This window comes from Bubalus kerabau, chromosome X (assembly GCF_029407905.1).
Source record: "Bubalus kerabau isolate K-KA32 ecotype Philippines breed swamp buffalo chromosome X, PCC_UOA_SB_1v2, whole genome shotgun sequence".
NCBI classification, from domain to species: domain Eukaryota; kingdom Metazoa; phylum Chordata; class Mammalia; order Artiodactyla; family Bovidae; genus Bubalus; species Bubalus kerabau.
Window position 1 is genome coordinate 151,863,486 of NC_073647.1, and position 20,175 is coordinate 151,883,660.

At 45.7% G+C, this 20,175-nt stretch overlaps 1 non-coding gene across 1 annotated transcript; it reads right to left on the bottom strand.

Annotated features, from left to right (window-relative positions):
- Positions 1 to 5,718: 5,718 nt before the first annotated feature.
- On the bottom strand, positions 5,719 to 5,826 carry LOC129640445 (U6 spliceosomal RNA). The gene has a single exon (XR_008708816.1). It is a non-coding gene; the product is annotated as a U6 spliceosomal RNA (small nuclear RNA).
- Between the last annotated feature and the right edge of the window lie 14,349 nt (positions 5,827 to 20,175).

Genomic DNA, 20,175 nt, shown 5'->3' on the forward strand with positions numbered 1-20,175 from the left:
GATGTTACAATTTTACATTCTTATCTACAGTATTTGCATACCTTTACTCCCAAACGTGTTTCAAAAGCATCTTTTTTTCCTAAAAAAAATCTGTTTTGTGTATACTTAAAATTTTCATTTGTTTTTTTAAAATTTATTTTTTAATGGAAGGATAATTGCTTTCAGAATTTAATTTTAAAGGCCAAATGACACGGGGCTCTCAGAAGGGCAAAACCCAGGATTTCTTTTCTCCATCCCAGTTCCCACTTCCCAGAAAAACCATCTGAATCCTTAGCAGTTTCATCTACTTCGTTCTATAACTCATAGTATGCTTATATGACTCTTTCTTCGTTTGGTTTTAAAGCGTAGCGGACAGGCTAGATGCCCACTCGGATATCAATTTTTCCTCAGCCTTCACAGATAGCTTAGAATTCCTGAGCCTTTCCAGGGTTCTGAAGCGCTAAAGTGTCCTTGTCCCCACTTGGCTGCTGTTACCTGTTCTCCTGTTTAGTCAATAGGAACGCATCTTTTCTTTTGATTCCTTTACCGTCATTTAGTGGGGTTTTGTGGACAGAGTGGAGATAAATGGATATATCTAATCTGCCATATTCAACCTGAAATCCGAAGATACCGTAGATTTTATTATCATTATTATTATTATTCGGCCGCGCTACAGGGTTTGGGAGACCTTAGTTCCCCGTTCAGGGATTGAGCCTCTGTCCCTGCCTGGAGAATTCCACCGACAGAGGTGCCTGGAGGGCTACAGTCCATGGGGTCGCAAATAGTTTGAGCACGACTGAGTAGGTTCGGCACTTTATTTCATTCGACATTATAGTGAACCTTCTCTGTGTCAAATGCAGCACCCATATAATCATTATCTTAAGCCATCAAGAAAAGCCTTATTCAAAAGAAATCAGCCCCAGAGTGTCGAGGAGGAGAAAACATGGAGTCAGGGGCCTGGGATCAACGGACTGGAAGCTGGCTTCACGGGAGCGGGTATGGGGAGAGGCGTGAATCTCGGGGGCGGGGCCTCAGCGTCATTTGCATAACGAACAAGCACCGCACCCAATATGTTCAATTTATTATTTGAATTTATCGTAGATGTCCTTTAAACATAGTATTTCGAAGAATGAGGCTTCGTCCATTAACGTGAAAAGATCTGCTACAACCTCTTCACTGGGACTGTTTTCTTTTTTCTTTCTCATCCTCAGTGTTTTAGGTGTTCGCTTCCTCCCAAACGTCCGTGCCGAGACCCAGTCCGTTATCCATGCTCCCTTGCTTGGTCCTGCTTGAGCTTAGTCTCCGGTACCACCGTGTAGACTAAGCCAAGTAGAACCAAGGAAGGGAATTTTATCTCACCCACCCAATTTTTGGAGGTCTTGTAAGACTAAACAAGACCAATATTTTGGTGTCGAAAAGTAGAACTTGGCAAATAACCGGTTTCGGCCAACTATTTCAGACTTTGAAGCTTTCTGCGTTTATCATGTCGGGTTTGGTCGTGGAAGTCAGTCGTGTACGGCTTATTTGCAACCCCATGTACTATGCCGTCCGTGGAATTTTCCAGCTAGTATAGTGGAATGGTTAGCCTTCCCCTTTTCTGGGATCTTGCCAACCCAGGGGTCGAACCCGGGTCTCCTGCAATGCAGGCCAATTGTTTACTATGTGAGCCACGGTTTTTTTTTTTTAGTCAAGTTTCATAGTTGCATTATTCATATAGCTTCGTTTTCTTTACTCATAAACTTAAGGGAGGTAGGTCGTAAAGTTATATAAGTAGTTGTGTTCGTTCACTTCTCCCCGCTCCCACCCCAGGATGTAATATTTGTAAAAATCCGTAGAAGGCCTCAGGCTTCCCTGGTAGCTCAGCTGGTAAAATAGCGACCTTCCATGCAGGAGACCTGTGTTCGAGTCTTGGGTCGCAAAGATCTCCTGAAGAGAATAGCTACCCATTCCAGTATTCTGGCTTGGAGAATTCCATGCACTCTATAGTTCATGGGAGTCATTTTAGACTCCCTATGAGAATTGCTGATCAAAGTGTATATTTAACTTTTCATTTATGTAATGCGAATTTTTGCTTTTTCTCCAGTGTGCCAGTGCACACTCAACAGCATTATATCAACATTTCGCGGTTTCACATGCCCAGCAACTCTTCGTGTTTTCAGAATTTTTGACCGTCTGAGACGTGTGCAATCCATCATTTAAAGTATTTGCATATAATTTCACTGTTTGGAGGAGCCATCACTTGTTCAAATCAAAATTCTGGTGTAGGGCGTGTAGATAGTTTCCAATTTTTCTGTTTTATAATCAAAGCAGTGGTTGTCCAATTACTTCCTCATGACAAATTCCTAGAGCGAAAATGCCAGGCTAAATGTTCCACACATTGAAAATTTTGATCCATATTACCCACCTGTCACCTGGGAAGATTTTACAATTTTACATTCTTATCTACAGTATTTGCATACTTTGACTCCCAAATGCATTCCAAAAACAGCTTTTTAAAAAAATGTAAGTTTTGTATATACTTAATATTATCTTTTTCTGTTGGTGTTGTTTTTAAATTTATTTTTTAATTGAAGGATGATTCCTTTCAGAATTTAATTTTAAAGGCCAAATGACACAGGGCTCTCAGAAGAGCAAAACCCAGAAATGCTTTTTCCCATCCCAGATTCCACTTCACAGAAGCAACCATTTTACATCCTTAGCAGTTTCATCTGTTTGCTTCTATAACTCATAATATGCTTATACTGCTGTTTCTTCGTTTTGTTTAAAATGTAGCAGACAGGCTAGATGCCCACTCTGATATCAATTTTTCCTCAACTTTCAGAGATAGCTTAGAATTCCTGAGCTTTTCAGGGTTCTGAAGCATTAAAATGTCCTTGTCCCCACTTGGCTGCTGTTACCTGCTCTCCTAAGAACATATCTTTTCTTTTTATTCTTTTACTGTCATTTAGTGGGGTTTTGTGGACAGAGTGGAGATAAATGGATATATTTAATCTGCCATATTCAACCTGAAATCCAAAGATACTGTAGATTTTATTATTATTATTATATGGCCACGCTATAGGGTTTGGGAGAAGGCAATGGCACCCCACTCCAGTACTCCAGCCTGGAAAATCCCATGAATGGAGGAGCCTGGTGGGCTGCAGTCCATGGGGTTGCTGAGGGTCGGACACAACTGAGCAACTTCACTTTCACTTTTCACTTTCAGTCCCTGGAGAAGGAAATGGCAACGCACTCCAGTGTTCTTGCCTGGAGAATCCCAGGGACGGGGGAGCCTGGTGGGCTGCCGTCTATGGGGTCACACAGAGTTGGACATGACTGAAGTGACTTAGCATAGCATAGCATACCATAGCATAGGATTTGGGAGACCTTAGTTCCCCATTCAGGGATTGATCCTCTGCCCCTGCACTGGAGCTCCAACCACTGGACCGTCAGGGAATTCCCGTTACTTTTAGAAAATTTTTAAAAACTTTGAAAACAATCAGAGTAGTATCTATGTTAGAAAGGCCTCTCTGAAAATCGGTTAACACTTGGGACACAGATGGACGTCAAGAAACATGGAATCAGCTGAGCGCCCCCTACTGGAATATCTTGCCCAAAGAAGTCTGACTCTCCCTGGGGCCTCTTTGTTCGGGGCCCAGTGCTTCACAATCATGGCGGTCCACCAAAGGAGTCGGACAGTTTCTAAAAATCCTATGCCCAGGACTCCACCCTAGGCCAATTAAAATTTTCTCTCTGTGTGTGGGGATTGGGCATCAGCATTTTTAAAGCTCTTGAGTGGTTCTAGAGTGCAGAGTCACTGTTCTCTGCTAAGCAACTCACTGGTTTAGCCCGTTTATAACAGCATGGTAATATTTGGACTGGAATCCGTCCCGTGTCCTTGTTATGAAGTTACTTTTGTGTGTTGTCTAGATTCTGGATAGTGTCTATTTTCATGCTTTAATTTCATAAGCATGTCTTCTGTTAATCTGAGTAATGAAGCACACAGCGGCCTTAACATAGTATTTTCGTGCCACACTCATTTGGCAGAGGCATAGGATTCAGCTCAGTCCTCACATCACATTTATACTCTGCAGGAAGTCGCCATGACAGAGTGAAAACTGTCCAGTGATGTGGCCATTTTGCTGTATCTGGATTTTTGCATTGCTGGAGTGCAGTAATGGTGGAGAATATTATGGTCTTAATGACTATTATTGTGATTATCACGTGGATACTTGAGGCGTAGTCACCAAAACCCTCCATTATTATGAATTGATCCAATGTCTATATGGGGTCGCAAAGAGTGGGACACGACTGAGCACACCCGGACGCACTATATTAGCCTGCCGTCCACCCTAGCCCCTCCGCAAAGCGTTATTGAGAACAGGCTTCATTCTTAGAGGGGCTGGTTAGTCTTGTTGCGTTTTAGCTTTAGCCTGCAAAAATATAGTCATTACTCATCATGGTTATCAGAAAAGAACAAGATGGGTCAATATATATCATCACGACTGGATGAGGGGAAAATCCTACAAAAGATTTAGAGTACAGGACCGTGTGGAGGAAATTCTCTGGTGGTTAGGGTTCCATGCTTTCATTTCCGAGAGAGCGTGTTCAATCTCTGCTGGGGGACTAAGATCCTACAAGCTGAGTGAAGCGACCCCCAACCCCCCACGAAGGTGGTGACAGGGTTGCAGTGATCTTTTATAATGAAGGACACGTTACTGAATTTGAGAAGTCTACAGTGAAAGTAAAATGTGTTCTTAAAACTCAAGACCATCTCAGGGCAGTTGCAATTCTAACAACAGGAGCTGACAGGGTCCTCTATACCAGAAGAGAATTTTTAGTTTTCAGGGAAAACGGTAACAGTTAAACCTTAAAGAAATCAGGATGGACTGAATAAATGCTATAAAATATTGTAGTTTAACAACTGAAATCATAAATGGCTTTATCTAAGCAAATCCCTCAGTGTGAGGATCACATAACCCAAGTGATTTGTGAGAAATGCATAACTGCATGAAATTAAAGCTTCATGAATATACATGTCATCTGCCATGACTTACTAGTTTTCCAAGCATCTTTGGGGGCACTGTAACATGCATTTTGTAATTTTATTTTCTTCTTATCAACATACTTGGATACTTTCATAAACTAATCATTCATTAAAATTGTCTTCTCCCAATGTAACTAATTGATTATATTAACTATATCAAAATTTCTACATTTTTTTTAAAACTCAAAAATAATTTGTTAAAATTAATGCACCTAATTTCAGAGTTGAAAGATGTGTATCTTTACTTTAAAATGGTGGGAAAGTCTACCAGAAAGAGCAACCTACCAAATAATTCACACTATAGAAGCACATGCAGAGTCCTAAGGCAATGGCACCCCACTCCAGTATCTTTGCCTGGAAAATCCCATGGACGGAGGAGCCTGGTAGGCTGCAGTCCATGGGGTCACTAAGAGTCAGACATGACTGAGCGACTTCACTTTCACTTTTCACTTTCATGCATTGGAGAAGGAAATGGCAACCCACTCCAGTGTTCTTGCCTGGAGAATCCCAGGGACGGGGGAGCCTGGTGGGCTGCCGTCTATGGGTCGCAGAGTCGGACACGACTGAAGTGACTTAGCATAGCATAGCAAAGCAGTCAAGAAGGCAAATAATTAGTTGCAAGTTGGATGTAATCTTGTTTTCTTTCAGTAAACTTTAAAAATTTTCTGTGAATCGTATTCATAATATTATTATATTAATGCTCAAAATTGTAAAAAAATATGGAACGCTTCTCTGAATTTGTGTGTCATCCTTGTGCAGGGGCCATGCTAATCTCTGTATCATTCGAGTTTTAGTATATGTGCTATTGAAGCTTCTAGCACTGTAACATTCTTTTGATTGTGCAAAATCATCTTGGTTATAACGGGGCATCTGAAAGCACAATGAGGACAAATACCTACTTTATCTCCTAAAAGATAAGCTTTTTTAATTTTCAGATATGACACATTGAGACTTGTCACTTTGTGTAAGTTAGCACTTCTGCGTATAGGAGATTCTGCCCCTGTGACGAGTGCATGGTAGCAGCACACAACCTCCTGAGATTGGCAAGGTCAGCTGAGGCTTTGACTTATCTGCCATCAACTGCTGTAATCGCAAAATACATGGATATTGTTAATTCTTGTGTGATATTGACTCCATGCACCTAAAATAGGCTTTCAAGACAGTATGGTTTGATGCTCTATTTACCTTTTAAATGATTTTTGTTATTTAGGTTTATTTGCATAAACACATCATCCAGCCTTCAGGGTGGGCACATCAGCCCTGAGATGCCATTCCCTGGTAGCCATACCCAAGTGGGTAGCTTGTCCAGGAGATTCTTCCCAAGGAGTGCACCTGGGTCTCCCATATTGTAAGCGGACTCTTCACTCTCTAAGCCACCAGGGTGACTCTAATCAGTAATTTAAAACAAAATTTGCCTACCAATATAGGACGAGCCAGTTCCATCCCTGGGTCATAGAAATTGTCCAGTTCCTTTGCTCAGTCGTCTCCAAAGAGTTCTCCTGGGGCTTGTTCAAACACATGACCACCGAGACAGTGGGTGCTATATAATGAGTCAATGTCCCTTTCATCTCCTCTTTCGCTTTCATCAAGAGGCTCTTTAGTTCTTTGCTTTCTGCCATAAGGGTGGTGTTATCCTGCATGTCTGAGGTTATTGATGTTTCTCCCAGAAATCTTCATTCCAGCTTGTGCTTCATCCAGCGTGACATTTCACATGATATACTCTGCATATAAGTTAAATAAGCAGGGTGACAATATGCAGACTTGACATTCTCCTTTCCCGATTTGGAACCAGCCTGGTTTTCAATGTACAGTTCTGTTGCTTATTGACCTGCATACAGATTTCTCAGGGTCAGGTCAGGTCAGGTTGATTGGTCAGTAAGATTGATTGGCCTTTGGTTCTCATAATCGTGAGTGGGTTTTCCAGGAGATTTTTCTAGTGCCGGGAAAGATCCAAGACAGAAGGAGAAAGGGACGACATTGGGAAAAACGATTAGATAGCATCACCGACTCGGTGGACATGAGTTTGCCCATGCTCCGGAAGTTAGGGACGGTTAGGAAAGCTGGTCGGAGAAGGCAATGGCACCCCACTCCAGTACTCTTGCCTAGAAAATCCCATGGATGGAGGAGCCTGGTAGGCTGTAGTCCATGGGGTCGCTAAGAGTCGGACACGACTGAGCGACTTCCTTTTCACTTTTCACTTTCATGCATTGGAGAAGGAAATGGCAACCCACTCCAGTGTTCTTGCCTGGAGAATCCCAGGGATGGGGCATCCTGGTGGGCTTCCGTCTATGGGGTCGCACAGAGTCGGACACGACTGAAGCGACTTAGCAGCAGCAGCAGCAGAAAAGCCACTCGGACAGAACTGAGCAAATGAAGTGGACAGTTCACGACCCTGGGATGGAACCTGGCCCTCCTATTTTGGCAGTCATATTTCTTTCTTTCTTTTCTTTTAATATTGATTGCTGCTGCTGAGTCACTTCAGTCGTGTCCGACTCTGTGCGAACCCATAGACGGCCGCCCACCATGATGCCCGGTCCCTGGGATTCTCCAGGCAAGAACACAGGAGTGGGTTGCCATCTCCTTTTCCAATGCATGAAAGTGAAAAGTGAAAGTGAAATCGCTGAGTCATGTCCGACCCGCAGCAACCCCATGGACTGCAGCCTTCCAGGCTCCTCCATCCATTGGATTTTCCAGGCAAGAGTACTGGAGTGGGGTGCCATTGCCTCTCCAAATACTGATTAGCGTCACGGTAAAGAGTCCGCTTACAAAGCGGGAGACCCAGATTCCATCTTGGGGAAGCTTCTCCTGAAGATGGGAATGGCTACCCACTGCAGTATTCTTGCCTGGAGAAGTCCATGGACAGAGGAGCCTGGAGGGTTACACTCCATGGGGTCGCAAATAGTTTGAGCACGACTGAGTAGGTTCGGCACTTTATTTCATTGGACTTTATAGTGAACCTTCTCTGTCAAATGCAGCACCCATATAATCATTATCTTAAGCCATCAAGAAAAGCCTTATTCAAAAGAAATCAGCCCCAGAGTGTCGAGGAGGAGAAAACATGGAGTCAGGGGCCTGGGAACAAGGGACTGGAAGCTGGCTTCACGGGAGCGGGTATGGGGAGAGGCGTGAATCTCGGGGGCGGGGCCTCAGCGTCATTTGCATAACGAACACGCACCGCACCCAATATGTTCAATTTATTATTTGAATTTATCGTAGATTTCCTTTAAACATAGTATTTCGAAGAATGAGGCTTCGTCCATTAACGTGAAAAGATCTGCTACAACCTCTTCACTGGGACTGTTTTATTTTTTCTTTCTCATCCTCAGTGTATTAGGTGTTCGCTTCCTCCCAACCGTCCGTGCCGAAACGAAGTCCGGTATTCATGCTCCCTTGCTTGGTCCTGCTTGAGCTTAGTCTCCGGTACCACCGTGTAGACTAAGCCAAGTAGAACCAAGGAAGGGAATTTTACATCATCCACCAAATTTTTGGAGGTCTTGTAAGACTAAACAAGACCAATACTTTGGTGTCAAAAAGTAGAGCTTGGCAAATAACCGGTTTCGGACAACGATTTCAGACTTTGAGGCTTTCTGCGTTTATCATGTCGGGTTTGGTCGTGGAAGTCAGTTAGTCGTGTATGACTTTATTTGTGACTCCATGTACTATGCCGTCCATGGAATTTTCCAGCTAGTATAGTGGAGTGGTTACCTTCCCCTTTTCTGGGATCGTGCCAACCCAGGAGTCGAACCCGGGTCTCCTGCAATTCAGGCCAATTGTTTACCAGGTGAGCCACGGTTTTTGTTTGTTTGTTTGTTTTTTTAATCCTAGGAAGCAATGGCACCCCACTCCAGTACTCTTGTCTGGAAAATTCTATGGATGGAGCAGCCTGGTAGGCTGCAGTCCATGGTGTCGCTAGGAGTCGGACACGACTGAGCGACTTCACTTTCACTTTCACGCATTGGAGAAGGAAATGGCACCCCACTCCAGTGTTCTTGCCTGGAGAATCCCAGAGACGGGGGAGCCTGGTGGGCCGCCGTCTGTGCGGTCGCACAGAGTCAGACACGACTGAAGCGACTTAGCAGCAGTTCACAGTTAATTACTACTCGGTTTAGTGGTAGTCAACTTTCATGGTTGCATTATTCATGTAGATTCGTTTTCTTTGTTCATAAACTTTGGGAGGTAGGTCGTAAACTTATGTAGGTAGGTGTGTTCGTTCACTTCTCCCCCCTCCCACCCCAGAATGTAATATTTGTAAAAGTCTGTAGAAGGTCTCAGGCCTCCCTGGAATACCGCTCAGCTGGTAAAACAGCAACCTTCCATGCAGGAGACCTGGGTTCGAGTCCTGGGTCGCAAAGATCCCCTGGAGAAGAGAACTACCCATTCCAGTATTCTGGTCTGGAGACTTCCATGCTCTCTATAGGTTATGGTTGTCATTTTAGACTCCCTATGAGAATTGCTGATCAAAGTGTATATTTAACTTTTCAGTTCAGTTCAGTCGCTCAGTCGTGTCCGACTCTTTGCAACCCCATGAATTACAGCACGCCAGGCCTCCCTGTCCATCACCAACCCCGGAGTTCACTCAAACTCACGTCCATCGAGTCAGTGATGCCATCCAGCCATCTCATCCTCTGTCGTCCCCTTGTCCTCCTGCCCCCAATCCCTCCCAGCATCAGGGTCTTTTCCAGTGAATCGACTCTTTGCATGAGGTGGCCAAGGTATGGGGGTTTCAGCTTCAGCATCAGTCCTTCCAATGAATATTCAGGGCTGATCTCCTTTAGGATGGACTGGTCGGATCTCCTTGCAGTCCAAGGGACTCTCAAGAGTCTTCTCCAACACCACAGTTCAAAAGCATCATTATTCTTGGGCGCTGAGCTTTCTTCACAGTCCAACTCTCACATCCATACGTGACCACTGGAAAAACCATAGCCTTGACTAGATGGACCGTTGTTGGCAAAGTAATATCTCTGCTTTTGAATATGCTATCTAGGCATAACTTTCCATCCAAGGAGTGAGCGTCTTTTAATTTCATGGCTGCACTCACCATCTGCAGTGATGTCGGAGCCCCCCAAAATAAAGTCTGACACTGTTTCCACTGTTTCCCCATCTATTTCCCATGAAGTGATGGGACCGGATGCCATGATCTTCGTTTTCTGAATGTTGAGCTTTAAGCCAACTTTTTCACTCTCCACTTTCACTTTCATCAAGAGGCTTTTGAGTTCCTCTTCACTTTCTGCCATAAGGGTGGTGTCATCTGCATATCTGAGGTTATTGATATTTCTCCCGGCAAACTTGATTCCAGCTTGTGCTTCTTCCAGCCCAGCGTTTCTCATGATGTACTCTGCATATAAGTTAAATAAACAGGGTGTCGATATACAGCCTTGATGTACTCCTTTTCCTATTTGGAACCAGTCTGTTGTTCCATGTCCAGTTCTAACTGTTGCTTCCTGACCTGCATACAAATTTCTCAAGAGGCAGATCAGGTGGTCTTTCAGAATTTTCCACAGCTTATTGTGATCCACACAGTCAAAGGCTTTGGCAATGTGGTCCACCGGAGAAGGGAATGACAAACCGCTTCAGTATTCTTGCCTTGAGAACCCCATGAACCGTATGAAAAGGCAAAATGATAGGATACTGAAAGAGAAACTCCCCAGGTCAGTAGGTGCCCAATATGCTACTGGAGATCAGTGGAGAAATAACTCCAGAAAGAATGAAGGGATGGAGCCAAAGCAAAAAGAATACCCAGCTGTGGATGTGACTGGCGATAGAAGCAAGGTCCGATGCTGTGAAGAGCAATACTGCATAGGAACTTGGAATGTCAGGTCCATGAATCAAGGCAAATTGGAAGTGGTCAAACAAAAAATGGCAAGAGTGAATGTCGACATTCTAGGAATCAGCGAACTGAAATGGACTGGTGCCGGGAGCCGGCGAGAGACATTCCACTCGTGACAAAGGTCATGAGGAAGGGGGCTCGGCATATGCAAAGGCGGGATCGAGCCTTGGGAGTGCCCCCGGATATTCTCGAGCATCTACCCCCCAAAAAACCAGAGTCTGCCTACTTTATTGCTTTGTGCTCTCACCTCTGACTTTACTGGGGGCTGTCCCCCACCACCATCTCACTCTCTCTGTCAAAGTGTTAACTTACAGCTCCAATTAATAAAGTTCCTGGGCAATTAGGAGTGTTTAAATCCAAACCCCTCAGATGGCTCTCTAACTCGCCTGACAAGTTTACCCGGACACCTACAGCTATGCATACGATTGTTTACAGTCTCCCAGCCTCCAGAGGCACGGGAAGCTTAAGATATTCAAATAGCTTAGAGCCTCTCAGAGAATTAGAAGCTGTCAGAATAAAACTAGTAAAAGATTTCATTGATGAGCCAACGTTTGTTGCCAAGTTTTCACATCCCCTGAATTGTATCCTTGAATGTGCATTAATTAATATAGTTGGTATGTAGAAAAAATAAGTAGTGGCCTGGTGTTAGTAACTTTAGACCCTTAAGGTAGTAAATTCTTTCCTTTGTAAACCCATTACACATCCACCCTATAGGAACGTAATCTTATCTTCGGAGGATGGCGCCAAACCTTAAAATAATTACTCTTAGAGAAAATAAGTCTTTGTTGATAAGTCCTTGTCAAGAGTCATAAAATGTTAATAGGCCTCTGGCCAGAAGATGATGTAAATCACCTAAACCATTTGTATACGATAAATCTGCAGGAAAGAAACCCTGGTTTTTGATAAGCATCAAAGACTGCTGATTTTGCATCCCCTATTGTCCTCTATGTGTAACTTAGGGTATAAAAGCCCCTGTTGAAAATAAAGCTATGGGCCTTGCTCACCAACGCTTGGTCTCCCCATGTCATTCTTCCCTTTAACTTCCAGCTGAGTGTCCATCTGGAGCGTGGATGTCCTCTGCGACCATTTATTTGCCTGGGCTTCTAAGACCCACTCGAGAAGGTGTCTAAGGTGGGGCACCTTCCGCTATTCGAGAGGGCGCCTGCGGCCTCCGTGGTCAGAGCTAACCTGGTGTCACGGGTTATATTGATTTTCCGCGTAAACCAAGCCACTCAGCTTCTTTTCTCCACTGAATTTTCCTACTGAGCTATCCTCATTCTATTCCTCTTTATTATATCTAATTAACATTTGAATAGGCCGCCTAGCCGTCTCTCCTTCGAATACCCTGGATCAGCCGGGGCTGGACCCCGGCAGACTGGAATGGGTGAATTTAACTCAGATGACCATTATATCTAGTACTGCGGGCAGGAATCCCTCAGAAGAAATGGAGTGGCCACCATGGTCAACAAAAGAGTCCGAAATGCAGTACTTGGATGCAATCTCAAAAACGACACAATGATCTCTGTTCGTTTCCAAGGCAAACCATTCAATATCACAGTAATCCAAGTCTATGCCCCAACCAGTAACGCTGAAGGAGCTGAAGTTGAACGGTTCTATGAAGGCCTACAAGACCTTTTAGAACGAACAAACACCCAAAAAAAGATGTTCTTTTCATTATAGGGGACTGGAATGCAAAAGTAGGAAGTCAAGAAACACCCGAAGTAACAGGCAAATTTGGCCTTGGAATACGGAATGAAGCAGGGCAAAGACTAATAGAGTTTTGCCAAGAAAACGCACTGGTCATAACAAACACCCTCTTCCAACAACACAAGAGAAGCTAACGATATATGGGCTCAAATGCGGCACAGAGAAGGTTCACTGTAATGTCGAATGAAATAGAGTGCCGAACCTACTCAGTCGTGCCCAGACTATTTGCGACCCCATGGACTGTAGCACTCCAGGCTCCTCTGTCCATAGACTTCTCCAGGCAAGAATACTGCAGTGGGTAGCCATTCCCTTCTCCAGGAGACGCTTCCCCAGGATGGAACCTGGGTCTCCCTTATTGTCAGCAGACTCTTTACTGTCTAAGCCATCAGGGTGGCTGTAATCAGTTAAAAAAAAAAAAAAAAAAGCTGTATGCCAATATAGGAGGACCCGGTTTCATCCCTGGGTCGTGAAAATTGTGCTGAGCCTTATCTGACCAGCCTTCCTGTCCGTCACCAACACCCGTGCTTGCTCAAACTCATGTCCATTCAGTTGGTGATGCCATCTAATTGGTTTTATCAATGTCGTCCCTTTCTCCCCCTGCTTTCAATCTTTTCCCGGCACCAAAAAATCTGTTGGAAAACCCCATTCAGTGTTATGGGACTCTGGCCAAATATTCCCATACAAGATGGCAGAGTAGAAGGACGTGCCCTCATTTTCTCCTGGGAGAAGTCCAAAATAACAACTCGGTGCTGAACAACCAAGAACAGGAGAATGTTGGATCCCACCAGAAAAGATACCCCACATCCAAGGGCAAAGGAGACGCCCCAGCAAGGTGGTAGGAGGGGCGAAATTTAGTTTGGAATCAAATCCCATACCCATCAGTGACCCTTGGAGGGCTCAAACAAAGCCTTGTGCACACCAGGGCTCAGAGACCCCACGGAGACTGAGCCAGAACCGTGTGTGAGTGTCTCCTGTGGAGGGACTGGGGGTCAGCAGTGGCCTGCCGCAGGGGCAGGGACTCTGGGTGCAGGAGCCCTGGTCACCCAGCCTGTGGCATAAGCCCTCTTGGAGGAGGTCGCCATTAACCCCAACCATAGAGCCCCCAAGCAGACGAACCACAAAGTGCAGAACGATCATACCAAAGAAATTCTCGCACTGTTAAGAAAGTTCTAGGACCCACAACAGATTTACCAACCTGGGGATCTGGCAAGGGAACTGAGAACCCCCAAGGAATTTGACTCTGGAGGCCAGTGGGATTTGATTACAGAACCTACACAGGACTGGGGAAACAGACTCTTGGAGGGCACAAACAAAACCTTGTGCCCACCAGGACCCGGGAGAAAGGAGCAGGGACCCCCACAAGGGACTGACCCAGACTTGCCCGTGGGTGTCTCTAGGAGTCCCTGGCGGAGGCGTGGGTCGGCAGTGGACTGCTGCACGGTCGGGGGCACTGAGTGCAGCAGTGCCTGCCTGGGACCCTTGGAAGGAGGTGGCCATTATCTGCATTACCTCCACCTTAGTTGGGTCTCAGGTCAAACAACAGGGAGGGAAGGCAGCCCCGCCCATCAACAGAAAATTGGATTAAACATTTAATGAGCATGGTCCCGCCCATCAGAACAAGACCCGATTTCCCCCACAGTCAGTCTCTCCCAGCAGGAAGCTTCCATAAGCCTCTTATCCTTATCTGTCAGAGGGCAGACAGAATGAAAACCAGTGTCACAGAAAGCTTGTCAAACTGATCACATGGACCACAGCCTTGTCTAACTCAATGAAACTATGAGCCGTGCCATGTTCAGTTCAGTCCCTGAGTCGTGTCTGACTCTTTGCGACCCCATGGACTGCAGCACACCAGGGTCCCTCTTCATCACCAACTCCTGGAACTTGCTCAAAGTCATGTACATCGAGGCAGTGATGCCATCCAACCATCTCATTCTCTGCTGTCCCCTTCTCCTCAGGCCTTCAATCTTTCCCAGCATCAGGGTCTTCTCCACTGAGTCAGTTCTTCGCATCAGGTGGCCAAAGTAGGTAGCCAAATGTTGAGTTTTAAGCCAACTTTTTGACTCTCCTCTTTCACTTTCATCAAGAGGCTCTTTACTTCTTTGCTTTCTGCCATAAGGGTGGTGTCATCTGCATATCTGAGGTTATTGATGTTTCTCCCGGTAATCTTGACTGCAGCCTGTGCTTCATCCAGCATAGCATTTTGCTTGATGTAGTCTGCATAAAAGTTAAATAAGCAGGGTGACAACACGCAGCCCTGAGGTTCTCCTTTCCCGCTTTGGAACCGGTCTGTTGTTCCATGTCCGGTTCTAACCATTGCTTCTTGACCTACATACAGATTTCTCTGGGGGCACCGTCAGGTTGATTGGTCAGTAAGATTGATTGGTCTTTGGTCAGTAAGGTTCTCATAATCCTGAATGGGTTTTTGGGAGATGTTTCTGGTGCTGGGAAAGATGGAAGACAGGAGGAGACAGGGACGACTTTGGGTAAAATGATTAGATAGCGTCACCGACTCGGTGGACATGAGTTTGCGCACGCCCCGGGAGTTAGTGACGGATAGGAAAGCCAGTCGGATAGAACTGTGCTAATGAACTGGACAATTTTCACGACCCAGCGACGGATCCGGGCCCTCTTATTTTGGCAGTCACTTTTTTTTTTTTTTTTTTTTTAATATGGTGATTCGAGTCACCCTGATGGCCTAGACATATAAAGAGTCCATTTACAAAGCGGGAGACCCAGATTCGCTCCTGGGGAAGCATCTCCTGGAGAAGGGAATGGCTACCCACTGCAGTATTCTTGCCTGGAGAATTCCATGGACAGAGGAGCCTGGAGGGCTACAGTCCATGGGGTCGCAAATAGTCTGAGCACGACTGAGTGCGTTCGGCGCTCTATTTCATTCGACAATATAGTGAACCTTCTCTGTGTCAAATGCAGCGCCCCTATATCGTTATCTTAAGCCGTCAAGAAAAGCCTTATTCAAACGAAATCAGACCCAGAGCGTCCAGGAGGGGAAAACATGGAGTCAGGGGCCTGGGAACAAGGGACTGGAAGCTGGCTTCAGGGGAGCGGGTATGGGGAGAGGCGTGAAGCTCGGGGACGGGGCCTCGGCCTTCATTTGCATAACCAGCATGCACTGCGCGCAATGTAGTTTCTATTTATTATTTCAACTATCATAATTTTATCTAAAACGTAGTATTTCGAAGAATGAGCCTTCATCCACTTCCGTGAGAAGATCTGCAAACTCTTGACCCGGACTTACCCTTGACGCTCCTCACCCTCACTGTGTTAGGAGTGGCCGTGAGGTAGTCAGTATGTTCAGGGGCGCCCGCGGTATAGCTCGGATTACCCTTGCTTCTTTCCTGCGTGGGCCCTCGGTGTTTTGCTGAGGGCTCGGCCGGGTAGGTTCAAGCAACGGCCATCAGAACTCGCCCAATTTTTGGAGGCCTTGTGTTAAACAAGGCTAACTATGGCTCGGTGGAGAAACAGAATTTGAAAAGGGAAAGCGTATTTCTATGCCTGCGTCAGTTAAGACTTTTCCGTGTGTCCATCGAGAGAAGGGAAGGGAAGGGAAGGGAAGGGAAGGCCGCCCAGTCGTGTCTGAGTCTTCGCGACCCTATGGACTGTGGCCTACCCGGCTTCTCTGTCCATGGGGTTTTCCAGGCAAGAGTACTGGAAGTGGGTTGCCGTTTTCTTCTGCAGGACATCGTCCCGACCCGAGGAATCGAACCCAGGTCTCCCGCATTGCAAGCAGATGCTTTACCCTCTGAGCCACCAGGGAAGCTCCGTCTAGGGAAACCATGGTCTTAATTTTTAATCAGTAACATTTTTCGTAATGCTGAACGGGTTTTTCTCGGGGTTTTTTGATTTTTGATTCTGGGAAAGATTGAGGACAAGAGGAGAAAAGGACGACGTCGACTCATTATAGAGCACTCCCTTTCTCGGTGGACATGCGTTTGAACAAGCCCCAGGAGAGAGCTGTGTGGAGATGACTGAGCGAAGGAACTGAACAATTTTTACGACCCAGGGATGGAACCAGCTCCTCCTATATTGGTAGACAGCTGTGTGTGTGTGTGTGTGTGTGTGTGAGAGAGAGAGAGAGAGAGAGATTAGAGTCATCCTGGTGGCTTGGACAGTGAAGAGTCTGCTTACAGTGTGGGAAACGGAGGCTCGCTCCTGGGGAAGAATCTCCTGGAGAAGCTACCCACTTAGGTATAGCCACCAGGGAATGGCTACCCACTGCAGTATTCTTGCCTGGAGAAGTCCATGGACAGAGGAGCCTGGAGGGTTACAGTCCATGGGGTCGCAAATAGTTTGGCACGACTGTGCACTCAGCACACTGTTTCATTCGACATTATAGTGAACCTTCTCTGTGTCAAATGCAGCGCCCATATATCATTATCTTACGCCATCAAGAAAAGCCTTATTCAAAAGAAATCAGCCCCAGAGTGTCGAGGAGGAGAAAACATGGAGTCAGGGGCCTGGGAACAAGGGACTGGAAGCTGGCTTCAGGGGAGCGGGTATGGGGAGAGGCGTGAATCTCGGGGGCGGGGCCTCAGCGTTCATTTGCATAACGAACACGCACCGCACCCAATATGTTCAATTTATTATTTGAATTTATCGTAGATTTCCTTTAAATATAGTATTTCGAAGAATGAGCCTTCGTCCAATAACGTGAAAAGATCTGCTACAACCTCTTCACTGGGACTGTTTTCTTTTTTCTTTCTCATCCTCAGCGTGTTAGGAGTGTGCTTCCTCCCAACCGTCCGTGCCGAGACCCAGTCCGGTATCCGTGCTCCCTTTCTTGGTCCTACTTGAGCTTAGTCTCCGGTACCACTGTGCAGACTAAGTCAAGTAGAACCAAGAAGGAAAATTTTACTTTACCTACTAATTTTTGGAGGTCTTGTAAGACTAAACAAGACCAATATTTTGGTGTCAAAAAGTAGAACTTGGAGAATAACTGGCTTTGTCCGATTATTTTAGACTTTGAAGCTTTCTGCATTTACGATTCCGGGTTTGGTCGTGGAGGTCAGTCAGCCGTGTACGGCTTATTTGCGACCCCATGTCCTATGCAGTCCGTGGAATTTTCCAGGCTAGTATAGTGGAGTGGCTAGCCTTCCCCTTTTCTGGGATCTTGCCAACCCAGGGGTCGAACCCGGGTCTCCTGCAAGGCAGGCAAGTTGTTTACTCTGTGAGCCACGTGTTTTTTGTGTGTGTTTTTTTGTTTGTTTGTTTGTTTTTCTTTGTTTGTTTGTTTTGTTTTTCTTTTAACCCTAGAAGGCAATGGCACCCCACTCCAGTACTCTTGCCTGGAAAATCCCATGGATGGAGCAGCCTGGTAGGCTGCAGTCCATGGGGTCGCTAGGAGTCGGACACGACTGAGCGACTTCACGTTCACTTTTCACTTTCATTCACTGGAGAAGGAAATGGCACCCCACTCCAGTGTTCTTGCCTGGAGAATCCCAGGGACGGAGGAGCCTGGTGGGCCGCCGTCTGTGCGGTCGCACAGAGTCAGACGCGACTGAAGCGACTTAGCAGCAGTTGACAGTTATTACTACTGGATTTAGTGGTAGTCAACTTTCATGGTTGCATTATTCATATAGGTTCGTTTTCTTTGTTCATAAACTTAGGGAGGTAGGTCGTAAACTTATGTAGGTAGGTGTGTTCGTTCACTTCTCCCCCCTCCCACCCCAGAATGTAATATTTGTAAAAGTCTGTAGAAGGTCTCAGGCTTCCCTGGAATACCGCTCAGCTGGTAAAACAGCAACCTTCCATGCAGGAGACCTGGGTTCGAGTCCTGGGTCGCAAAGATCCCCTGGAGAAGAGAACTACCCATTCCAGTATTCTGGTCTGGAGACTTCCATGCTCTCTATAGGTTATGGTTGTCATTTAAGACTCCCTATGAGAATTGCTGATCAAAGTGTATATTTAACTTTTCAGTTCAGTTCAGTCGCTCAGTCGTGTCCGACTCTTTGCAACCCCATGAATTACAGCACGCCAGGCCTCCCTGTCCATCACCAACCCCGGAGTTCACTCAAACTCACGTCCATCGAGTCAGTGATGCCATCCAGCCATCTCATCCTCTGTCGTCCCCTTGTCCTCCTGCCCCCAATCCCTCCCAGCATCAGGGTCTTTTCCAGTGAATCGACTCTTTGCATGAGGTGGCCAAGGTATGGGGGTTTCAGCTTCAGCATCAGTCCTTCCAATGAATATTCAGGGCTGATCTCCTTTAGGATGGACTGGTTGGATCTCCTTGCAGTCCAAGGGACTCTCAAGAGTCTTCTCCAACACCACAGTTCAAAAGCATCATTATTCTTCGGCGCTCAGCTTTCTTCACGGTCCAACTCTCACATCCATACGTGACCACTGGAAAAACCATAGCCTTGACTAGATGGACCGTTGTTGGCAAAGTAGTATCTCTGCTTTTGAATATGCTATCTAGGCATAACTTTCCATCCAAGGAGTGAGCGTCTTTTAATTTCATGGCTGCACTCACCATCTGCAGTGATTTTGGAGCCCCCCAAAATAAAGTCTGACACCGTTTCCACGGTTTCCCCATCTATTTCCCATGAAGTGATGGGACCGGATGCCATGATCTTCGTTTTCTGAATGTTGAGCTTTAAGCCAACTTTTTCACTCTCCTCTTTCACTTTCATCAAGAGGCTTTTGAGTTCCTCTTCACTTTCTGCCATAAGGGCGGTGTCATCTACATATCTGAGGTTATTGATATTTCTCCCGGCAAACTTGATTCCAGCTTGTGCTTCTTCCAGCCCAGTGTTTCTCATGATGTAAGCAGGGTGACAATATACAGCCTTGAGGTACTCCTTTTCTTATTTGGAACCAGTCTGTTGTTCCATGTCCATCCTAACTGTTGCTTCCTTTCTCAAAAGGCAGGTCAGGTGGTCTGGTATTGCCATTTCTTGAAGAATTTCCCACAGTTTATTGTGATCCATACAGTCAAAGGCTTTGGCATAGTCAATAAAGCAGAAATAGATGTTTTTCTGGAACTCTCTTGTTTTTTCGATGATCCAGCGGATGTTGGCAATTTGATCTCTGGTTCCTCTGCCTTTTCTAAAACCAGCTTGAACATCAGGAAGTTCACGGTTCACATATTGCTGAAGCCTGGCTTGGAGAATTATGAGCATTACTTTACTAGCGTGTGAGATGAGTGCAATTGTGTGGTAGTTTGAGCATTCTTTGGCATTGCCTTTCTTTGGGATTGGAATGAAAACTGACCTTTTCCAGTCCTGTGGCCACTGCTGAGTTTTCCAAATCTGCTGGCATATTGAGTGCAGCACTTTCACAGCGTCATCTTTCAGGATTTGAAATAGCTCAACTGGAATTCCATCACCTCCACTAGCTTTGTTTGTAGGGGTGCTTTCTAAGACCCACTCGACTTCACCTCCAGGATGTCTGGCTCTAGATGAGTGATCACACCATCATGATTTTCATTTATGTTTTGCCAATTTTTGCTCTTTCTCCAAAGACAGTGTACCAGTGCACACTCAACAGCACTATATCAACATTTCACGGTTTCACATGACCAGCAACTCTTGGTGTTTTCAGGCTTTAAAAATTTTTGACCATCTGGGACGTGCGCAATCCATCATCTAAAGTATTTGCATATAATTTCACTGTATGG